We start from the raw sequence: 12,023 nt of genomic DNA on the forward strand, positions 1-12,023 counted from the left end.
GAGTAGGGTCCAGTTGATGGTGATGGGAGGGCAAACTCTCATGCGTGTGTAGATGTGGGATGATGGCCCTGTCATAGCAACAGTTCCTTTAGTCTCTTCAAGCTTGGTAGGAGGACAGTTAAATGTCCTCTGTCACCAGGACTTCCCTATTCTAAGCTCCTGCCAGAGTCCTGTGTCCTGCAACCAGGGAGTGTGAACAGACATGAGACATTTGCTAGACCAATCGTCTCATAATCCAGAAGAAAGCAGTGCAGGTCAGAGAGGAAGGAAATTTGTCCAAAGTCACACAGCAGGCCAGCTCTAGAGTTAGGACTGCAACTCAGGTCACTGGATGCCCATTAGAGCACCTTCCAATGCTTGCACCATCTCAAATCAAATTCCAAGACCAGTCTGTGAGAGAGGTATTTATCACCCCCGCTCCCTTGTAGGTCACCCTACCTGCCCCTGCCCCTAGCTAACTATGGCCTCAAGGGCACCTTTTACTCAATCTGTTTGTAAATTGGGTGCTGATCTGGATGGCTTCTAAGGTCCCTTTAGCTTTAATGGTCTATGCTTCCCTTGCTCACGTGTTGTGGAAGCTGTCAGATGTCCGAGTAGGAGGAGGACGCAGCATGACAGGTGGTGTCCCTGACTCTGGAGGGGGACTTGGCAGAGCTGCCTTCTCTGATGGGGATGGGGAGGGTGGGAGTTGGCAGGAGGATTCACCCACTTTGGACAAAAGCTATGATTCACCAAGTGGAGGAAGGAAAGAGGGAGGCACATCAACCAGTAGCATGGGACTCTACAAAAGGTGTCTGTGATCTTCTAAGCACTGAACCCCCAGGGCTTTACTGTGCACAAAAGGCTTGGAGCTGACTCAGGCAAACCCCAAAACTTTAATCCACAATGTTCTCATTGAGATTCAAAGAGAACACTATTTTTGTGATAAAGATATTTCAGGATTACTCAGCGAAATTTTCGTGACTCAGTTCTCCATGGCCTAGCCAGAGAAGTCTTTCTAAAATAAAAATTGGGTCATGGCATTTTCTCACTGAAAGCCTTACAGGGACTTCCTCAATCCTTGCTGTGGCCTCCAGAGTCTGGTGAGATGTGGCCTTTGCCCGCCTCTCTGGACTCCTTGCCCACACCTTCCCACTCATTGGCACAGCCCACTCAGTCATCCCATTCTTTTCTCAAAGGACCTAACTCATTCCCACCTCACTGCTTTTGTATGGCAGGAGCCACCAGGAATTTTGTTCTCCCCACTCTTTGACCATCTACCACTGATTTTTCTTCAGTCTTTGATTATATATCACTTTATCAGGAGAGCTCTTCTTACCTTTTCCCACTCCAAATGATGATCCTGTCTGTTATTCTCGTTCACACTATTTTAAGATCATCTTTGTCCTCTTAACACTTACCTCAATTTGTAATTCTATATATATTTGGGCTTATTTATTACACGCTCTCTATCTCCCTCCCTAGTATTGCCAAGCCTTCTAAGACCAAGAATCATGTTTATTCTTCTCATCCCTGAAATGTCAGTCCCTAGCACAGTGCCTGGAAAGTAGTGAACACTGTGGAAGAGTTTTTTTGTTCATTTTTTAAAAAATGTACCATCATTGAGTCCAAACATCAGGAATGACTGCCATAAAGTGCAGAATGTGCATGGTCTTTTTTAAAGGACCTTCAGGGAAACTTGTGAATTTAAGTAAGTCAGTGCTTTTGTCACCCCTCCTGGGGAAGAGTCACTTTAGAACCATGCAATGTCCAGACTGGGCAGAGTGCTAAAAAAGCATCCAACTTAGTGGTTTCAATTTCTCTTTTAGTCATGAGCCTGTTCCTCAGCCAAAGCTGTGTCCAAACCCCAGTATATAAACCACATGAAATCAAAGGTCTCTGGCCAATGTAGGGGCTGGGGCAGACGGGAAGGAATTCTTACAATCTTTATTCTTGCCTAGCAGTGTATCAGGGTGGAGCAGGAGGGTGGTTCATTTTTGGGTGTAGGCAATGGGGTTATATTGTCTAGAGAATTTTAAAACAATAATGCAATCAATAAACAACAACAACAAAATAAATAACTGAAATTTGGTCTGTTTTTCAATAGGCAATCCTAGGCAGTATCAATGATAAAATGCTCTTCCCTGTCCCCCATCCCCTCCCAACACACATAGATTATTTGCATGCTTCAGATCCCCTGGCTTTTCTCCATGAAATTCTTATCCAAAGCCCTCATTATAGAAGAAACTGACTTGGTCAGACTGTAGGAACTCCCATGTGGGGCAAGCCCAGAATGAGGGCATGCAAAGGGAAGTAAGTCAACATGTGCTAAGCATGAGTTCAAAGGGTCTTAGTGTTACCTTCGGGGTGTTCCCAGGACAGAGGATTGTGTCTTTGAAAGACAAGATTGGATTGAGGTTAAGGGCAAGGACTGTGCAGCCAGCCAGCCTGGATTCAAATCTTGGCGGTGTCCTTTACTAGTTTATTGCACTTAGGTAACTTACTTGAGCTCTTTAAGCTTAAGTCTTTATTTAGAAAACATAGACAGAAAAGTGACCTACCTCCGAGTATTACTTTGAGGATCAGAAGAGGTAATCAAGGTTAATTGTTTAGCAAAAGAGTAATCACTAGTATATGTGAACTATAGTCCTTGCTTGGGATTTACATATCCGGTGTCCTCTTTATCCTGATGCCTGGTAGCTAGCTGTTGTATAAAACTCACATGGTACCAGGGTATCTTGGATTCCAATATTTTAGAAGAACCTCTCTCCATATGGAGATACTACTTGGAAGGGGATGAATATACAAGATGTTGAGATCCACATGAATCCCAGAAACATCTGATGCAAACCCTAAAAAAAATGAAAATGTTCATCTTTCTGCCTAGACTTGATGATCTAATGACTGAGTTGAAGGAGAATTGGGACTGTTGCTATGCTCTTGACAGAGCCAGAAGTGCTATCATTAAAATAATAGTAATGAAAAGTAGCTCTCTAGATTCCTACTCTCTGGGCAGGGCATCTCTGAAAGAAAGGCAGCAGCCCCAGTCAGGGGCTTATAGATAAAACTCCAATCTCCCTTGAACAGAGCACCTGGGTTAAGGGGTGGCTCTGGGTGCAGCTTCAGTAGACTTAAATGTTCTTGCCTGCCAGCTCTGAGGAGAACAGCAGATCTCCCAGCAGAGCTTGAGCTCTGCTAAAAGATAGACTGTCCCCTCAAGTGGGTCCGTGAGCCCCATGCCCCCTGATGGGGAGACACCTCCCAACAGGGATTGACAAACACCTCATACAGGAGAGCTCCAGTTGGCATCTGGTGGGTGCCCCTCTGGGACAAATCTTCCAGAGGAAGGAAAAGACAGCAATCTTTGGTGTTCTGTAGCCCCATCTGCTGATACCCAGGCAAACAGTGTCTGGAGTGGACCTCCAGCAAACTCCAGCAGAACTGCAGCAAAGGGGCCTGACTGTTGGAAGGAAAACTAACAAACAGAAAGGAATAGCAACAATATCAACAAAAAGGACATCCCACACAAAAATCCCACCTGAAGGTCACCAACATCAAAGACCAAAGGAAGATAAATCCACAAAGATGAGGAAAAACTAGTGCAAAAATGCTGAAAATTCAAAAAACCAGAACACCTCTTATCCTCCAAAGGATCACAACTCCTCAACAGCAAAGGAACAAAACTCAACAGAGAATGAGTTTGATGAATTGACAGAAGTAGGCTTCAGAAGGTGGGCAATAACAAAGTATTCTGAGCCGAAGGAGCATGTTCTAACCCAATGCAAAGAAGCTAAGAACCATGAAAAATGGTTATAGGAATTGCTAACTAGAATAACCAGTTTAGAGAAGAACATAAACGACCTAATGGAGGTGAAAAACATAGCATGAGAACTTCTTGAAGCATACACAAGTATCAGTAGCCAAATTGATCAAGCAGAAGAAAGGATATCAGAGATTGAAGATCAACTAACGAAATAAAATATGAAGACAAGATTAGAAAAAAAAAAAGAGAATGAAAAGAAATGAACAAAGCTTCCAAGAAATATGGGACTATGTGAAAAGACCAAACCTACATTTGATTGGTATACCTGAAAGTGATCAGGAGAAAGGAACCAAGTTGGAAAACGTTCTTCATAATATTATCCAGGAGAACTTCCCCAACATAGCAAAACAGGTCAACACAGAAAAGACCACAAAGATACTTCTCAAGAAGAGCAACCCCAAGACACATAATTATCAGATTTACCAAGGTTGAAATTAAGGAAAAAATGTTAAGGGTAGCCAGAGAGAAAGGTTAGCTTACCCACAAAGGGAAGCCCATGAGACTAACAGCAGATCTCTGCAGAAACCCTACAAGCCAGAAGAGAGTGGGGGGCAATATTCAACATTCTTAAAGAATTTTCAACCCAGAATTATATATCCAGCCAAACTAAGCTTCGTAAGAGAGGGGAAATAAAAACATTTATAGACAAGGAAATGCTGAGAGATTTTGTCTTTACCAGGCCTGCCTCACAAGAGCTCCTGAAGGAATCACTCAATATGGAAAGGAAAAGCCAGTACCAGCCACTACAAAAACATACCAAATTGTAAAGACCATTGACACTATGAAGAAACTGCATCAACGAATGTGCAAAATAACCAATTAACATCATAATGACAGAATCAAATTTACACATAACTATATTAACCTTAAATGTAAATGGCCTAAATGTCTGAATTAAAAGACACAGAGTGGCAAATTGGATAAAGAGTTAAGACCCATTGGTGTGCTGTATTCAGGAGACTCATCTCACATGCAAAGACACAAATAGGCTCAAAATACAGGGAGAGAGAAATATTTACCAAGCAAATGGAAAGCAAAAAAAGCAGGGGTTGAAATCCTAGTCTCCAATAAAACAGACTTTAAACCAATAAAGATCAATAAAGACAAAGAAAGACATTACATAATGGTAAAGGGATCAATGCAATGAGAAGAGCTAACTATTCTAAATATATATATATATATATATATATATATATATATATATATACACCCAATACAGAAGCACCCAGATTCATAAAGCAAGTCCTTAGAGACCTACAAAGAAACTTAATCTCACACACAATAACAGTGGGAGATTTTAACATCCCACTGTCAATATTAGACAGATCAACTATACAGAAAACTAAAAAGGATATTCAGGACTTGAACTCAGCTCTGGACCAAGCAGACATAATAGACATCTACAGAACTCTCCACCCAAATCAACAGAATATAAATTCTTCTCAGCACCACATCATATTTACTCTAAAATTGACCACATAATTGGAAGTAGAACGCTCCTCAGCAAATGCAAAAGAATGGAAATCATAACAAACAGTCTCTCAGACCACAGTGCAATCAAATTAGAACTCAAGATTAAGAAACTCACTCAAAATGGCACGACTACATGGAAACTGAACAATCTGCTTCTGAATGACTACTGGGTAAATAACAAAACTAAGGCAGAAATAAATATGTTCTTTGAAACCAATGAGAACAAAGACACAGCATACCAGAATCTCTGGGACACAGCTAAAGCAGTGTGCAGAGTGAAATGTATAGCACTAAATGCCCACAGGAGAAGCAGAAAGACCTAAAATTGACACCCTAACATCACAATTAAAAGAACTAGAGAAGCAAGAGCAAACAAATTCAACAGCTAACAGGAGACAAGAAATAACTAAGATCAGAGTAGAACTGAAGGAGACACAGACACAAAAAGTCCTTCAGAAAAAAATCAATGAATCCAGCAGCTGTATTTTTTTAAAGATTAACAAAATAGATAGACTGCTAGCCAGACTAATGAAGAAGAAAAGAGAGAAGAATCAAATAGACACAATTAAAAAAATGATAAAGGGGAGATAACCACTAATCCCACAGAAATACATGCTACCATCAGAGAATACTATAAACACCTCCATATAAATAAACTAAAAATCTAGAAGAAATGGATAAATTCCTGGACATATACACCCTCCCAAGACTAAACCAGGAGGAAGTCAAATCTCTGAATGTACCAATAACAAATACTAAAATTGAGGCAGTAATTAATAGCCTAGCAACCAAAAAGAGCCCAGGACCAGATGGATTCATAGCCGAATTCTATCAGAGGTACAAAGATGAGCTGGTACCATTCCTTCTGAAACTATACCAAACAATAGAGGGGGAGTGGCTCCTCCCTAACTCATTTTATGAGGCCAGTATCATCCTGATATCATAACTTGGCAAAGACAAAACCAAAAAAGAAAAATTCAGGCCAATATCCCTGATGATGAACATCAATGCAAAAATCCTCAATAAAATACTGGCAAACTGAATCCCGCAGCACATTGAAAAGCTTATCCACCACAATCAAGTTGGCTTCATCCCTGGGATGCAAGGCTGGTTCAACATATGCAAATCAATAAACCTAATCCATCACATAAAGAGAACCAACGACAAAAACCACATAATTATCTCAAAAGATGCAGAAAAGGCCTAAATTTCATTAAAATGAAATTTAACACTCCTTCATGCTGAAAACTCTCAATAAACTAGTTAGTGATAGAATGAACATATCTCAAAATGATATGAGCTAGTTATGCCAAACCCACAGCCAATATCCTACTGAATGGGCAAAAGCTGGAAACATTTCCTTTGAAAACTGGCACAAGGCAAGATACCCTCTCTTGCTACTCCTATTCAACATAGTATTGAAAGTTCTGGCCAGGGCAATCAGGTAAGAGAAAGAAATAAAGGGCATTTGAATAGGAAGACCGGAGGTCAAATTGTCTCTGTTTACAGATGACATGATTGTATATTTAGAAAACCCCATCATCTCAGCCCAAATCTCCTTAAGCTGATAAGCAACTTCAACAAAGTCTCAGTATACAAAATCAATGTGCAAACATCACAAGCATTTCTATACACCAATAATAGACAGAGAGCCAAATCATGAGTGAACTCCCATTTACAATTGCTACAAAAAGAATAAAATACCTAGGAATACAATCCACAAGGGATGTGAAGAACCTCTTCAAGGAGAACTACAAATCACTGCTCAAGGAAATAAGAGAGGACACAAACACATGGAATGGTTAGGGAGAATCAATATCATGAAAATGGCCTTGCTGCCCAAAGTAATTTACAGATTCAATGCTATCCCCATCAAGCTACCATTGACTTCCGCCACAGAATTAGAATGAAATACTTTAAATTTCATACAGAACCAAAAAAGAGTCCATATAGCCAAAGACAATCCTAAGCAAAAGGAACAAAGCTGGAGGCATCACCCTACCTGACTTCAAACTATACTACAAGGTTATGGTAACCAAAACAGCATGGTACTACTGGTACCAAAACAGATATATAGACCAGTGGAACAGAACAGAGGTCTCAGAAATAATACCACACATCTACAACCATCTAATCTTTGACAAACCTGACAAAAACAAGCAGTGAGAAAAGGATTCCCTATTTAATAAATGGTATTGGGAAAACTGACTAGCCACATGTAGAAAACTAAAACTGGACCCCTTCCTTACACCTTATACAAAAATTAACCCAAGATGGATTAAAGAAGTAAAGATAAGACCTAAAACTATACCATTCAGGACATAGGCATGGGCAAAGACTTCATGACTAAAACATCAAAAGCAATGGCAAAAAAGGCCAAAATTGACAAATGAAATCTAATTAAACTAAAGAACTTCTGCACAACAAAAGAAACTATCATCAGAGTGAATAGGCATCCTACAGAATGGGAGAAAATTTTTACAATCTATCCATCTGATAAAGGGCTAATATTCAGAATCTACAAGGAACTTAAATAAATTTACAAGAGAAAAACAATCCTATCAAAAACTGAGTGAAGAATATGAATAGACACTTCTAGAAAGAAGACATTTATATAGCCAACAAACATATGAAACAAGCTCATCATCACTGGTCATTAGCAAAATGCAAATCAAAACCACAATGAGTTACCATTTCATGGCAGTTAGAATGGTGATCACTAAAAAGTCAGGAAACAACAGATGCTGAAGAGGATGTGGAGAAATAGGAATGCTTTTACACCATTGGTGGGAGTGTAAATTAGTTCAACCATTGTGGAAGACAGTGTGACAATTCCTTAAGGATCTAGAAATAGAAATACCATTTGACCTAGCAACCCCATTTCTGGGTATATATCCAAAGGATTTTAAATCATTCTACTATAATGACACATGCACATATATGTTTCCTGCAGCACTATTCACAATACCAAAAACTTGGAACTAACCCAAATGCCCATCAATGATAGACTGGATAAAGAAAATGTGGCACATATACACCATGGAATACTATGCAGCCACAAAAAAGATGAGTTCATGTCCTTTGTAAGGACATGGAAGAAGCTGGAAATGATAATTCTCAACAAACTAACACAGAAACAGAAACCAAACATCTCATGTTCTCACTCATAAGTGGGAGTTGAACAATGAGAACAAAGGGATAGAAACATCACACACTGGGGCCTGTTGGCAGGTGGGGGTTAGGGGAAAGATAGTATTAGGGGAAATACCTAATGTAGATGATGGGTTGATGGGTGCAGCAAACCACCCTGGCATGTGTATACCTAGGTAACAAACCTGCATGTCCTGCACATGTATCTCAGAACTTAAAGTGTAATTTTAAAAAGTGCCCAACAAAACCCTTATTCAAATCTATGTCACTAGTTCTTGAAATGTGGTGACTGCTGATTTCAATAAAGGCATTTTATCCATCCTGAAAAAAATAATAATGAAAAGTGAAAGTTTTTTTAGAGTTAGGCTTGAGATACTGGTTTCTCTTCTTCCACAATCCTGGCAGGCCTCATGGGTTCCCTTGGATAAGACTAATTTCCTCTTGTCTGTCTTACTTTAAAACTCCCAGTAAAGCCAGAGCACACTCAACCTTTTAGAAGGAGAAACACTACATTGCACAGTACATCTTACTGATACATTTATGAGTTATATTTGAAAGAGAGAAAAGGAGCCAGAAAACATTTACTGAATACTACCATGTGCTTGGTGCACTTGTAAGATACTTCTTGTAGGGCATCTCATTTAATCCCTATAATAATCTTTCAAGATATTTTCATTTGTCCAATTGGAAAATTGATGCTCAAAAAGTAAAATAACGTGTCCAGGGTTATGCAGCTCAGAGGGAATAGAGCAAGTATCAGAACCCAGGTCCAAGAGACTCTGAAGTCTACTGTTTCCTCTATTTTACTCTGTTGTCCTTTTCAAATTTTCTCAAGAATTAATTTACTCATTATTAAAACAGTTTTGGGAGGTAGATGGCATTGTGTCCATTTTAGAGAAGAAATCAGAACTTGAAAAGGATAACGAGGGTCCCTTGTCACATAACAGTTCTGAGGGCACAGCTGAGTAGAAGAGATGCAGTGTTTGTTGATGAAAACCTCCCTCCACTGTGCCTGGGAGGATCTCAAATCCTCTATAACCCCCTAGCATCTTTTCTAAGGGACATAGAGAAAGGACCAGGGAAGGTAAATAATTTTGAGAAGACCATACAGTAAAATGTTTCTCAGTCTTGCATCTGTAGGGCTTCGGAGAACCTCCTCCCAAGGGCTCTGCCTCAATGTTTTTAGAAACAAAAGATTTGTTCTGGATCCCTGTGGCATCAGACCTTGGATGTAATGGAATTTTCCACTGATCGAGTGAAATCAACTTCTTTTTTTTTTTTATTGAGATGGAGTTTTGCTCTTGTTACCCAGGCTGGAGGGCAATGGCGCGATCTCGGCTCACCGCAACCTCCACCTCCTGGGTTCAGGCAATTCTCCTGCCTCAGCCTCCTGAGTAGCTGGGATTACAGGCACGCGCCACCATGCCCAGCTAATTTTTTTGTATTTTTAGTAGAGACGGGGTTTCACCATGTTGACCAGGATGGTCTCGATCTCTTGACCTCATGATCCACCCACCTCAGCCTCCCAAAGTGCTGGGATTACAGGCTTGAGCCGCCACCCCCGGCCAACATCCTCCTACCTCCTACCTGAATCCAGTCCAGTATTCATGTTCCAGGCACTGCCATGAAATTCATGAGCCCTTGTCTCTGGGGACCAGACTGTCCACACAGTGTGGGCACCTGCCCACACTGAAGCCCATCTCTGAGAGCTGAAGGGTGCTTTCTGCTCTGATAGCACAAAGGCGCACATAGAGAAACCCATCCATTCTGCAGGTCCTAGAACATATTAGTCATGGTGTTGACTTCTGATGACTCTAAGCAATGCAAGATATAGCACAAAATGGTGGAGGGAAGAGAGCCTCTGAGATAGTCCAGGACAGCTTCAAAAGTTTCCTGATGGGAAAACTGAGGCCCAGAAGGCAGTAGTATCTCTTGGAGCTGAGTGGTGTACCTCTGACTTGTGCATGTGTGGGTGTAGCTGTTTTACAACAAAGCCAGCCTTGCTCCTAACTGTCGCATGTACTTGTCACCTGGCCATTGCAATTGTATTTATTCATTCATTAGACAAATATGTAGAAAGTGCTTACACAGGCCAACACTGTCCTGAATTCAGGTATGCAATAGCAAATTTAAAAAAAGACCCTGCTTTCCTGGAGCCTGGGCTTCACAGATTCTTCTCAAATATCACCTCCTTAGTGAAGCCAATTCAGGTCACTCCAGACATCAATGGTCCATCTTCCCATAATTTTTTACAGCATAGAACACCAGAAACTTAGTAATGCCTGACAAATATTTCTTGAATTATTTAATTAACTCAGCTAGTTAGCCATCCACAAACACTTCTTCAGCATTTTCTATGTGCAAGGTCCTACTTTGGGGTTTATCATATGCTGATTAGTATTACGATTCTCTGTATGTATGACTTGTCTTCTCAAATCTAACGCAGACTCCTTGACAATGTTGGAGACCGTCACATGTCTATGTCTATTGTACCTGAAGTTTACTGGGAGTGAAATATCTACTTAGTATATTTTATTAGAAGGAGAAAGGAAGATGGCCAGCCCTGTCAATTTTTTAAAGCTCGGTAATTAGAGAACATATTATCATGGCCATTTCAAAGGCAAAGAAACCATAGATTTTGTAGGTAGGTCATACTAAGAACCAGAATTAGAACCAGGGACTTCTGAATATGGATCTGAGACCTTTATTCTCTTTAGGTAAGACATAGGTTGTTAGGGTAAATTCAGGAGAAACAGCTTTCAAATATTACCTGTAGAGTGAGGAAGCCTAGCCACCTTCTGCGAGGGTCATGGCAATCTTCCCTTTATGCATCAATGCTCTTAGCAACCCATTCTAGAACTGAAAAACCTTAATTTCCAGGAAGTCCCTCTTTACAGCCAGCCAGAATCTCCCCTTCTTGCTTTGAATTAGTTCTGACCTCCAGAGAAATGGAGGGTAATGATCTTAGAGAATTTGTCTAACATAATAGTTGAGAGCACAGACTTTGGTATTAGACTGAACATGGTTAGCGTTCTTACCTTTTTAAGTTTTTTTAAGTTTTTTTCCTCTGTAAATTGCATCAGTGACAGCACCGACTCCTAGGTTGTTGTGAAGATTAAATAACATAATCGGCGTAAGTTTCCTACCCCAGGACTAAGCCCATGGGAATCCTCAACAAATGTTAGTTCCTGTAACTGTTTGCTGACATGATGATAATCTGTTACTTAGCAAACCTTTTCTGAGGGCTGGTCCTATGCCAGGCCGTGCACAGTGCTGGAGATTTGAGAATAACTAAGATCAAAATCCCTGTTCCCCAAAACCTGATGCTGTCACTGGGACCTGACATGCTCACAAGTTATACTCATCGAGGCAGAATTAAACACAGCATAAATGGAACCCTGGTGTTGAACACAGGGAAGGGCAGATTTGAAGAGGGTGTGGCATTAGAGCTTCATTCTGAAGAATGAACAATGAAGAAGAGGAAGAAGATCGAGGGAATGGGATGGGCAATGCTGAAGAAGAGCCGAAGAGCTGAGCATTTTCGAGGAACGCCATGTTATCTGATGCAGCTAGAGCGCAGGAAGGGTAAACAGGTGTA

Source organism: Callithrix jacchus, chromosome 1 (assembly GCF_049354715.1).
Source record: "Callithrix jacchus isolate 240 chromosome 1, calJac240_pri, whole genome shotgun sequence".
NCBI classification, from domain to species: Eukaryota; Metazoa; Chordata; class Mammalia; order Primates; family Cebidae; genus Callithrix; species Callithrix jacchus.